Raw genomic sequence first — 12036 nt, 5'->3', positions numbered from 1 at the left:
TATATCCATGCATTAAATGATTAATCCATTGATTTCAATAAGCATAACATAATTCTCCATTTTTCCTGTGGAGGCGCTATAAGAGGATTGAACACGTGCGGTCTGGGTTTCTTGCAGGTTACAGTTGATCCCTATAAGTGGGAGGATCTGCATTTTCAGAGAGATACTTACAACAAATAGGGATTGTCAAATACAGATGTCCCTTTAAATAATATGCCTCTTCCCCTAGAAATAGGTAAACATACTCCATTCTGTTCTTATGACTTTTATAGGTCATCCAGGACTACAGAAGATCATTTAGCCCAAATCATATGGAACAAGAAGGCTTTGACCGTGATGCTCATCAATACCCATCATTATCACAGGAAGTCCATGAAATTTAATTTCATGTCATCTATTATCTATCTTTCTCTTTTTATGCAAAAAGATCCTATGTAGATATACATATTATATCTGGGTATCCCAGTTTGTTTTCTTATCCAAACAGCTGAGAATGGTGTAAAATAATGACTTCAGTAACATCTTGGCCTTGTCCTACAATATCTCTGCCAAAAAACATGTTATGCAAGAACCTCTGAGGTCACTACTGTGGCTCATGATTGCCAAAAAGAGACAACTTTACAGGAATCAGGTAGACTTAGACCAGAATAAGAATGGCTCTGGGTTGGTAAAGTCAATTTTTTTGTAGATGTTTGTAACAAAAATTTCATGGGAATGGAAATTCCCTTTAATCCATGTTAGCTATTGGAAGTCTGTAGAGCAACATTATCTTGTACTATATAGTTTTGACAGTCAAGATCCAACCCAGGTTCTGAAATGTGAGAAATTGTATTCCGTTTATATATCTATAGTGACATAGTGTTAATGTCTGGAGGAAGTGTGGTTCTTCAGCTCCCACTCCTGCTCTGGAGATGGACATCCTATAGATAGACACCCCCTGAAGAAGCTAAGATCCGTGGAACGCACGTTGGGGCGCCTGCACTGCAGTCACTAACATGTGCAAGGACTCTGCATTGGTCTAGCTGTACGTATATCCATATATATACTCTATTGTATATAGGGCTATGGGACTTTCAGGCTATTAGACACTTAGAGCTACTATATATCTCATATACCTTTTAGATTGATAGCCTCTGTAAATGATATAGACTGCCAACTTGGTCTAAAGAGGGAGAGATGGTAGAATAACCCTTGCTTTATGTATATGATCCACTTGCTCTTGGCTGTATATGTATTTGAAATCTTATTTATTTTTTATTGATGTATGTTGTATATGGACTTTTTATATAGCATATGAATAAATGTAATGTTTTAATGAGCTATATGCTATTTATGACTCCATTTGTCTATTGTAGACCAGTTTACACCCGTTTATAATGGGAGATCTGTAACTGGCCCTAACACGGGACACACAGGCTTATACGTTGCAATTGTTAATATAATCCTGCCCCAAGACTGCGTTCTTTTGAAAAAACAGCGAACTTTCATTCGCTGGTTTTTAAGCAAAACTATGCCAGGTCATAGCTAAGCCCTCTTGTTTTACCCAGCGAGACAAGGGGTAGTTTGGTGTATGATAAATCTCCCACTATATGTTGGTTTAGTTCAGAACAATGAGACAAAATTTTGTCTCGCAAGGATTTATGTCTCATAGTGTGTCCCACTTAGGGTACACACACGTTTTTACTAAGTAATAATAATAATCTTTATATAGTGCCATCATATTCCATAGCGAATAAGGCGTAAAAGTGCCTTAAAACTGTCTAATTTTTGTTTAGTAAATCTACCCCATGCCTGGGGATGAAGGTTTTTACAACCTGTGTCTATTCCATTGAAAAGTATTGAGTATGAACTCTAAATCCTCAAAGTTTATAATTTATGAGGCTGCAATACGGATGCAACTGGGCCCTGAAAAACAGATGAAAACATGAAAACTGTGCCCACGACTGTTATTCTAGCGGACCATGTGACCCATACTCTAAAAACGAGAGAATGTCCTAGTCAGAACCGTTTTTCAGGGATCACTATTCTATTAGTTATGAGGGTCTGTGAAAAGTATACAAGACTGAGGGTGTGTTCTCATGTGGCGTTTTTGTTGCGTTTTTAAACACATCCAAAACACAAGTGTAATCAGAAACATGACAAAAACATCACGTGTTATTCTTATTAAACAGTGCATATTAGAATTTTTAAAGGAGCTTTTTCACATCAAAATTTGCCAGACAGGACTGAAGAGCTCCAAAGTCACAGAGGGAAAACATGCATATAGTGGTGTGTTGTTTCCCTCAGATTTCTCCTTTCGCGTTACGAAAGGTGAAATCTGTGGTAAAATTCGGCGTTACACATTTTGTCACAGAAAATCCACATCTTTTTTCCTCACGGATGACGAGCAGATATTTTCTGCAGCTTCTGCGATTTCTGAAGTGTCATCTGCTTTGTTAATGAAATAAAATACTTGTGCGCTAAATGTGTTTAAAATTCAGGAAAAATACTGATATTAACCATATTTTGAAGCAATAAAAGCATTTAAAGCAACAACGCTTGATAAAAGTGAGCATGAAGGAAACCCGGAGGCAGAAGCACACGTCAGTGTCTTCCATTCGGCACTAAATGTAATTTTTTTTTTTAACGGATTATTGCCCATGGCCGTTATTGTATCGGAGCAGGCGACCGGTCCGTTAATTAAAGTAGCGCGTGTTCTAGTCAGTACCGTTTTGCGAAATCATTAATTGATTAATTTCTTTATTTATATATGGACTATAGTTTATGAGTATCCACAAAACACAGATTCCAGGCTGATCCTGGACGGTTTTTGCATCGTTCGTGTGCAGGTAGTCTTAATGGCTGTGGAGGAAGCCTCCCTTTCCTCAGTATAGTGATATTTCATATGTGAGACATAAACACTGGCTGTGTAGTCAGAGCCTCGTGTATGAGGTGGTGGTGAGGGCAGTGTATACACAGTAGTAACGTGTGAGGGATACATGGGTCCCTTTAAGAGGAGGGGAGGAGGAGGAAGAGGGGGGGTGAGAGAACTGAATGAAAAGCACTAGTGAATTCTTGCATAAATTATGCCTGGTGGCCGTGTGACGTCACGGGCCGTGTGGCAGGAGGAGGGGGGGATGATGAGCGCGGGAGGGGCGGGCAGCGAAGGGGCGGAGCTTTCTACGAGTGTGTGTGTGAGTGAGAGTTGGCGGGGGCGCGCGCGGTCCTCGGGGAGGGCACATGCACGCGGCTCTGGAGCTGGTGCCCGGAGTGTGAGAGAGGATCCCGAGCAGTGAGTGTCCGGCGGGGCCGCGGGTTCGCCTCCTCCTCGGTGCGGACGCGCTCGTTACACACTATCGGATTAAAAAAAATTGCAAAAAAAACTTGAGGCGAAATTAAAACACAAAGGAAGAAGAAGAGAAGAAGCGACAGCAGCAGCAGCAGGAGTCGGGAGCTCAGGACGGGAATACGGATAAAAGGTGGAGTGTGGGAAAGAAAGCGTAAACTCCAGGCACACACACACGGAGAGAGAGCTTCCCCCTCCTCCCTCACAGCCTGGACAGGAGGAAAGGGGGGGAGATAGCACAGTGTCCCTGTCCTCCCGATGAGACAATAGGGCTCCTGGTGCCGCACTCTGCCCGGGTAAGTTGTGTAGTAGTCCGGGGAGGAGGGAGGGGGCTCCGGCCACAGCATGGCCAACACAATGCTGCCGACACGGCCGCTCATCCCTCCCGCTCCAGCCCGCACCAACTTGCTGCTCCCGGGATCAACTTTGAGTGATGCCAGGATGCCCGGGGGCAGGGGGTGCCCGCGCTGGGGTACGGGATGGATGTAGATGGGGCGGGGGGGATCTGTGGTCGGTGAGAAGGTGGGGGGAGGTCGTGACCGCTTGATATCCCTGTCCCTATCGCGACATCAACTTGTTTAAAGTGTGTAATGCTGAGAAGTCATCGCCCATACTTTGTATCCATAGATGGGCAGCGGATGGGCACTACCAGGGGAACACTATGAGTGTCGGCGGGGGGGAGGGAGGGGGGGAACCCGAAAAAGTGTCCAAGTGGTGACTAATGTGTGCTGGTGGCCTGGTCACCTTGCTGGATGTCCATGTTTGTGTTGCCTTGAGATGGCTGCTCTGTGTGTGCACACGCCCCCATCACCTCCTCAGCTGGGATGCTTCTAATAAAGCCATAATGGGGGGCTGATAAGAGGAGGTGGGTGTGGGTCATTGTCCTCTGCTGGGATGTGATGGGAGAAGACATGGCCTCCTGTTTATTCCCCTGCTGCTGGTGGTGGTGCTGCTGGAGCAAGGGGGGAGGGAAGGATGAGGCTCATGGAGAAGGCGCTGCAGGCTACCAGCAGCCATCATTGCTATGTATTCATCTCCTCCTGATGGCCTTTCACTGGAGGGTACCCTTGGGTAGGAGGAGGCAGCCAGAGTGAGGATGGGAGAGACACCCACCACATAAAACATGGCAGCCTTTCCCCCCTCTACAATACATGGCTCACATCCCCAATTGACTTGGGCACTTCTCAGCCCTCACTCTTGCTTTTTTTTTTCCCCCTCTTAGTATTTTCTTTCACATAACAAACAATAGACAAAGGACACAAAGTAGCAGTTGAGGAGGAGTTTCCTTTTGAATGGGAGAGATCACCGACCCACACCATGCTCTGTCTCCGGGCCCTCCCCAAACTGAGCATGTGGGGCAGGTGCTGGCACTCCAAACTTTTTTTTTTTTTTTAAATCAGGAGTGATTCTCTTCCCAAAATATCTTGCTAATACTTCTTATCACTGTCACAGGACAAATCCATCCTGCCCCAGAGCCTGGTGCTTGTGCATCTATACAGTGGACTATAGTAGTGACCTGATCTAAAAGTCACATTTGTGTCCCTCCCCCCCCTAAAAATTTTTAGCAGTTATTGTTGTTACTTTTGTGGGAGTTTACTTAACTTTTCCAAATCCCTTTTACGAAATAAATAGTATCTTTGTGTCAATGTTGAGATCATCCTGCGACAATTCCCTTCTCCGGTGGTGATTTTATTTTAGGGTGGAAAAGTTCCCTCATTCGGGGCATGGAAGTGCTTTGTCTTCTGGCAGAGTGTTACACAACAGAGGCTCTCCAGTCTCACCTAAAATGGCAGCTTTCATGTAACTGGGACCTAGTCATTGACACTGATAACACCACAAGGGCACGATGGCCTCTTGCAGGCAGGATGGAGATGGCACATGTGCTGCTAAAACCAGATTTTAATCGCCATGAACACATCCATATTTTCAGCTTTATAAATGGACTTTTGCTGGATATTAAAAAGTTTGCCAGATTCTTAAAATTCTGAAATAAGATGGTATGAAGCGTCTCCTGTGTGGGCAAGTGATGCCAAATTGTACCAAAAATTGTAGAATTATTTTTTTTTTGTTTTGTTTTTGCTTAAATATGAGATTAAAAAAGAATAGTGAACACACATTAACGTGACAGTGTGAACACAGGCTAAAAGTTGTGGGATGTAACAGGTTCTGATCTATTGGTGTATTAATACTTTTCATTTTATGGGATTTGTATCTGTTTTAGGCATAGGATTGACAATGGTGATAATACACAGGATGTATTTATGCAATTTTTGTGATATCTTGACCAAGGAGTGTATTTGCTATATAATATATATATTACACATAGCCTTGCCTGGTTTTCCTAGATGACAGTAGTGATCACTGTGTGTTGTAGTTGTGTGAGGTTTTATTTCTTTGTGATTCCCTGTTTTTTGTATAATATTGATTATTATGATTTATATCTGTTTAGTGCAGTTGCTGATGCTTCTAAATCTAAATGTATTTAACACTTTGCTTTCTAGAATATTTTGTATTGTGAGGTTTTTTTGTTTTGCCAGCATTTAATGTATTTATTATGAATAATTCAGACACTTATTTTCTATAAGTCTGTTTTTTTTGTTTATTAAATTTAGTGTCAGTCATATCCTTATGATCGTGCCATGCTTCTACGGACTAGTGGAGGTGTAACACCACATGTTTCCTCTTCTGGAGCGTGAGGTCACTGGCTTGTGTTTATCAGCAGAGGGTGATGGGAATGATGACATCACATGTCGCTGTAGATGGGATATGACGGTGCTTTGGGGGTTAATTTTACCATCCGAGAGGTTTTGCAGAATGATAACTGTAGAGCTCTATGTATGAATTGAGTGTATATAACATACACGTATAGAAATATTTTGTATATTTCTAATGAGTTTTTTTTTTTTTTCCTCTGCAAGGATTTTTATTATTATCCAGCTGTGTTCAGGGACAGAATATATAGAGAATTGTCTGTTTATTGAGGTTTGGGATGAACAATTCCTCTTCCTGTGCAAATAATGTGCTCTTGGCCGGGTGCACCCAGCAACAGAAGGAAATCTCCTTTTAATGCAGCCAATGGTTACTGTCCGTTATCTAGTGACAATGCAATGTAACCAGAGAAGGCAGAGCTGCAACCGGAGCCGTCCGTGGGGTGCTGCTGATACAGTAGAGACGCTGGTCCTGTGGAGCCCATGTATAATTTACTATAGGGAACTTTGCGGCGACACTCTTTCAGATGGTTTCAATAACCGGAGAGCTGATTGTTCCGGGTCTTTCATGTCCTGTCGCAGCCAGTGAGCGTCTATAAAGCCGAGTCCCCCTACTGCTTGTGTCACACCTACCACTAGGACATGGTGTATGACTGGTGACTACGCACATAACCTATTTTTTTTTATTTGCTCAGAATTTCCTTTCCCAAGCCAGCTGAACATGCCGAGGCAGGACCGGCAGATCAGTTCCCTGGGCCTAAATAAAGGCTTTAATAACAATTTATCCTGTCATTTAGATAGAGACACATTGTTTCCAAACCCTTTTATAAAGACGTTGGAAAGTATACTTTATAATTATTGTCTGAGCCGTCGGCTTTTGTGTAATATTCCTTCTGGGGTAATTCTGGCAGGTGGAAACCTTTGCCTGTAACTTTTGGGATTGTTTACGGTGTATGGGACTGAACTTGGGTTCGTATAACTTGTAGTTCTAGGAAAGTTTTACAATTTTCTGCCAATACTTAATGTTTCACAAAAAAGCCTTTGAGCGGCATAGTGAATATTTGAAGAACTTTAATCACCATTTACATCAATGTTTGCATTGACCCGTTCTTGCCTATGAGCCATATGTATACTTTGCTATGGAAGTGTATGAATTCAGGAGTGTGTTCCCTTTTGCATCTGCTAGGAGTTTGTCTCTGGGGAGCAGGTAGGGTTAAATAGCTGTCCTGTAATATAAGTAGGCTACGTATGACACAGGGATCTTAAGGATGTTCTCCGTAAGTATGGGAAAGCTGATTAGACCTGAGATGTAGCCTAGCCTTCTCTCTAAGCTCTTCCTAGGTAAGATTTAACATCTGAGATGCTAACGGGCCATATTGTTTATGGAGCCATCATCAAGCATGTTTCCACGTATAACCTCTTCAAGGATGTATAGTAAGATGGCTTGGTGCATGTACTTTGAGCATGTTGACTACATATTGTTATATGGAGCTCTATCCAATGTTCTAAGGCTTTCTAAAGATTGTCGAGTGTATACTTTGTATCATACTGATGGTGGTAAGTTTCCTGATGAAACAAAACCCTGAAAGGCATAGTCCAGTTTAAAAAATTATGGGCACTGTCATGCCTAATGAGCCCTATAGTGGTGCTGAAGAGAAATTGGAGTAATGCTTACAACTAGGGGGAAACCCCTTCATCACATGTAGATCTTTAGAAAGGAGACCACCAACCTATCGTATGTGAATAGACGTCCTTTGTGTCCCAGCTCCCTCTGATATAGAAAGTAGCTGTTGTCCGATGTCTCATTGATTTAAGTCTAAAATCAGGTACAAACAAAAGTTAAAATCCTTTCTGTTAGAAAAAGTTGCTATACACAAACTCTTGATCACTACAGTAACACTGCCCCATGTGGAATCAATGCAAAATGTAACATGGAAGTTGTTCCAAAAAAAAAAAAAAAAAAAAACGGGATGGCAGACAGATGTAGTCAGGACTAACACCACTCCAAAACCTAAAGACCTCATGATTCCTTTCCTCCATGGGATGTGCGGGCTGAGAAGACATTCAAGCTATTTTTGGATTTTCAGTGTGGAAAATCAGCAGTGTAATACAGTGGCAGAGTAGTGCATGGGAGGATCTTTGAAAATCTCATGTACACTGCGGGGGGAACCACAGCATAAAACTCATCATAAAGCATAAAGCAATCTGTAGAAGTCAAGTTTATAGAAGCCTGTTTTAATCACCCTTACTAGAAAATTCAGAGTTATTAGAGGTGGATTATCTCGGCCAGTCCTGACCGCCGCTACAGAGAGCATCTTTCTGGAGGACCCATTTTGTGCAGATTATAGTGGACACTGTGTAATACCTAATTTCTCCTGCGTGAGTGCTATAGAGCAGGAAATGTTCCATTTGTCTAACTCACAAGAGTATTATCTAGTGTTTCCAGCAGCGTGAAACCTATGATTTGCTTATTGACGTTGGTTTGACGTTCTTATACGTTTGTCCAAAGATGAGGACCTCTTTAAGTACTTAGTTTGTCCTTTGCTTGTAATGGGGCGACCAAAATATCTTGGCGTGTACAATGTAGGTGTTATGTGCTTAACGTTTTCCATGTTGGACTGTAAGCCTTACTTATACAGGTCACAATGCTATAACCGATTTGAGATGATCCCCTATGTAGACATTTTGACTGTGGCCAGTTGGAGAGGATGCATTATATTTACGTGTTGGGTAGCGCCCCCTAACTTCATAATGGTACTGGAGATATTTAGGCGTTGTGTGCCACTTGTAGGATGTAGAGTGAATATCTAGTCCATTGAGAGTCACTGGTAAAGACCAAAGTCTGTATTTTGACTTTGAAATGTTAAAGGGCTTCTATTTGGCCGGGTTAATGCCTTGGTTTGCCATGGGTGTAAGACATAGATGTGTATCCATTACAAATGTGCGATGGTGGAGAAAAGACCTGTTGCACTAGACCTTGGTCTACTGATCTTATATCACATGGTCTGTATTTATCAGTGTTTCTAAAACAAAAATGGCTGTGACGGGGGAATCTGCAAATTTTATTATTTTTTTGTATTCTTTCGATGTGTATGACCTCATGAAAGGGACCATTGTAAAACATGTGAGTGGTGAACAGTCTACCCCACAGATCTCTGTATGTATGGTGCCTGGACTGTACCAAGTGCACACAAGGATGCTTTGCCTTATAAATCCATGTTGGGACAAGCTCGGTTTATGTAAAGCTCCATATAGTGTGCAAATCCTTATTGTAGATTCCATTCACCACGACAAGCTTGGACTCAGCAGCTGTGGTCATGTTTCTTTCTCCAGAAGTGGTGGTAGTGGCTTTAGTGGATGACTGGAAACCACTTATTTTCTAGTTATAGCCGCAAAGACAGAACAGACTCTATAGTTTGGACTTTTTCATACAAATTCATCCAATGATTAGGCCTGAAGTTATGTTCATGGATCAATCTACATATAGATGTTACCATGGCAGAAGGTTGGGTGAACCCTTGATTATGAGCAAGGTTACAAGCTTTTGCTATAAATTCATCGTTCATTGTGTTCATTGAAACACACACGTGTCGCTCCTCTTGTGTAGATTTATTTTAGTCTTGGCAGCTAGGAAACTGCTTACTTGCGACCGATTGGGAAGGGCCATGCTCCTCCATATAATGGCGCAGTGTATTGCTGTAAATTACTTGAGTAGACACTAATGGCCTCCGGTACAGCTGGGTCCTTTCTTACCTTTTCTCTTGGTTTCAGATATTTGTAGATGAGTGACGTGAGACGATCTGCTTTGATAAAGAAAGGAACATTTACTTAGAACAGGGCAGACTGCACTAAAGTGCAGGGTGGGCCAAGTTCAGGACTTGTGGTGCCCCTTGCACTGCCCCAACAGAGTGCACTATTTTTTTTTTTGGCTCACCTTCAACATAGGACGTGCAACTCATTTCTGTCGATCTTTGCATGATAAATCTGGTGCACGGTCTGCGAAATGCCCCCTAATTTTCGTCACATGATGCCTTGTGCAGCTGTGCCACTAAAGGGTCACATGTGACACAATTGTGGTGCCGGCGCTTCTTAAATACCTGTGCAAGCAGTTTGCACCTAAAAGAACGTGCAACGTCAGACAGAAAACTGGTGCGTGCCGCTTAGTAAATGTGTCCCATTATTTAGCATTACCTGCGGTGCTGTCAGGTTAGCGCAGAAGGTTATTTTCTCAAAAAAGTTGCTCTCTGTAGAAAATCTCAAAACAAAAGGCAAGATTAGGAAGGGCCTATCTGAATATTTCACAAAACCCAGATTTTTGCTCACCACAGCCAGTGACGTCCATGGGGAGAGCGCGCTGTAAGCACCATCAGTGACTGAGAGCTACGTCTGCCGTGTACATTCCTGTCTGCGTGTGTCCCCTTTTTAAACAATACCTGCATTGTGCTCCTTTTTATCCTTTGGGTATGTGCTAATAGGTTCCTGGATATTGGTAGCGAAGGTCACGTTTAGCTTGGAGCCTATTTATCACTTTAAGTACATTGGCTATTGATGATCACGTTATCTCTCCTAGATCACAATATTAAGTAATGCGTTTTCTCTTTTTTTTTGAAAAACTTAGGAGGTATAACCTGTCTGACGCTAGTTTTGTTTTTGCCGTGTTTGCATGTTTTTGTAGCTTATTACTAAACATGACTTTCCATGTTTAGTAAATACATGCATTCTTTATAAACTCTTGTAATGTCTTTCTTAGGACTCTGTTTTTTACCATCATCATTTGTTCTTCTATATGAACACATTGACACCTGGGTGTTTCCATTCTCCTTGTTGGTGAGGTGTATCCCTACACAGTCTGCTCTGATTGGACCGTCACTTACTATAAGGGACACCTCGCCCAGTTGTCAGGTGAGATGTAAATATGTTAGAGTCATGGAAGATGTTCAGTACTGAAAGGAAAGATGCTCCTTATTTTGTGGGGAACACTAAATAACCTAAGACGTAAAGAGGTGTAGAAGTGTTACTCTCACCTTATCGGGCAGAAAGAAATTTGTGATCTTTGATCTATAGAGATGGACAAATGTTTTATTTGAAACTTGTGCTATTAGTACTAAAACTCCTACTTCTATGTGTTAGAGGCAGGTAACTAATAGACCTAGGATTTTGCCCCTGTTGAATAACTTTCGGGTTATGTCTTAAGTATCCTGTTATGTCTGATTCCTTGTTTGTATAGATGGCTCTTGAAGTCTATACATTATGTTCTTCCCTCTCCAGGTAGTATAGTGGAGCTTGTCCTGACAATAGGGGTATGAATGGTTTGGCACACTCGCCCTCTATTCATTGTCGGGCTGTTATCAGACAACGTCATTTGTGTTCTGTAAAATCGCTCTGAACGCTCAGACTCCACCCAGTGTTCTTGTTAAATAAACACGTGGACTTGATTTCGCTGCCAGCTCTACCCTTGCTTCCTAGAAGGATGTGTTTAGCGCAGACCACCTTCAACTACATTAGCTGAGCTCTGTTCTTAGATTTTTTTTTTTTTGTGAGCCTCCGGCAGTGTTCCCTTGTTAAGGGAAACAAGGGCTGAATTCATGACGGCTTCTTAAAGAGTTTGCCTAAGGAGTTAAAAATATCAATATTTGTGTCAACAACCTGTTTGAGTGTTTTGTAGACAGAAGGGAAGTCTATATATACAGTCTGGAACAGGTCTTTATCTGTTTTCTAGGTGGAAAGCTTTTTGTGTTTAGTTGCCGCCTTATAATTTTACTTCTTTCTAAGTGTTAGGCGACATGCACGTAGAATGTGTCCGTGTGTTATCCATTCATTCAACGGATAGGAAATGGACAAATCTTTTTCTTTGGCCTCACACAATTGAGGTTTCCACAGTCCCATGTGTGGGCTATCTCTCCAGGTAGCATATCTTCCTGCCCAAGTTTGTGGCTGTCATCGGCGTGTGAGAGGTCAACACTCACCTTGATGACCATGGGTCCATTGTTCGGACACGTTGGT

The 12036-nt window shown here is 42.2% G+C and overlaps 1 protein-coding gene across 1 annotated transcript in view; it reads left to right on the top strand.

Moving 5' to 3' along the window:
- Nucleotides 1-3166: 3166 nt before the first annotated feature.
- The window catches only part of CHD7 (chromodomain helicase DNA binding protein 7), an 81902-nt gene continuing 73032 nt past the window's right edge, over nt 3167-12036 (top strand). Inside the window, exon 1 of the mRNA XM_072151840.1 lies at nt 3167-3621. The gene's annotated coding sequence lies outside the window, so the exon portion shown is untranslated. The remainder of the gene's footprint in view (nt 3622-12036) is intronic.

Source organism: Engystomops pustulosus, chromosome 5 (assembly GCF_040894005.1).
Source record: "Engystomops pustulosus chromosome 5, aEngPut4.maternal, whole genome shotgun sequence".
In the NCBI taxonomy this organism is placed as follows: Eukaryota; Metazoa; Chordata; class Amphibia; order Anura; family Leptodactylidae; genus Engystomops; species Engystomops pustulosus.
This window is presented reverse-complemented; position numbering and strand designations above follow the sequence as displayed.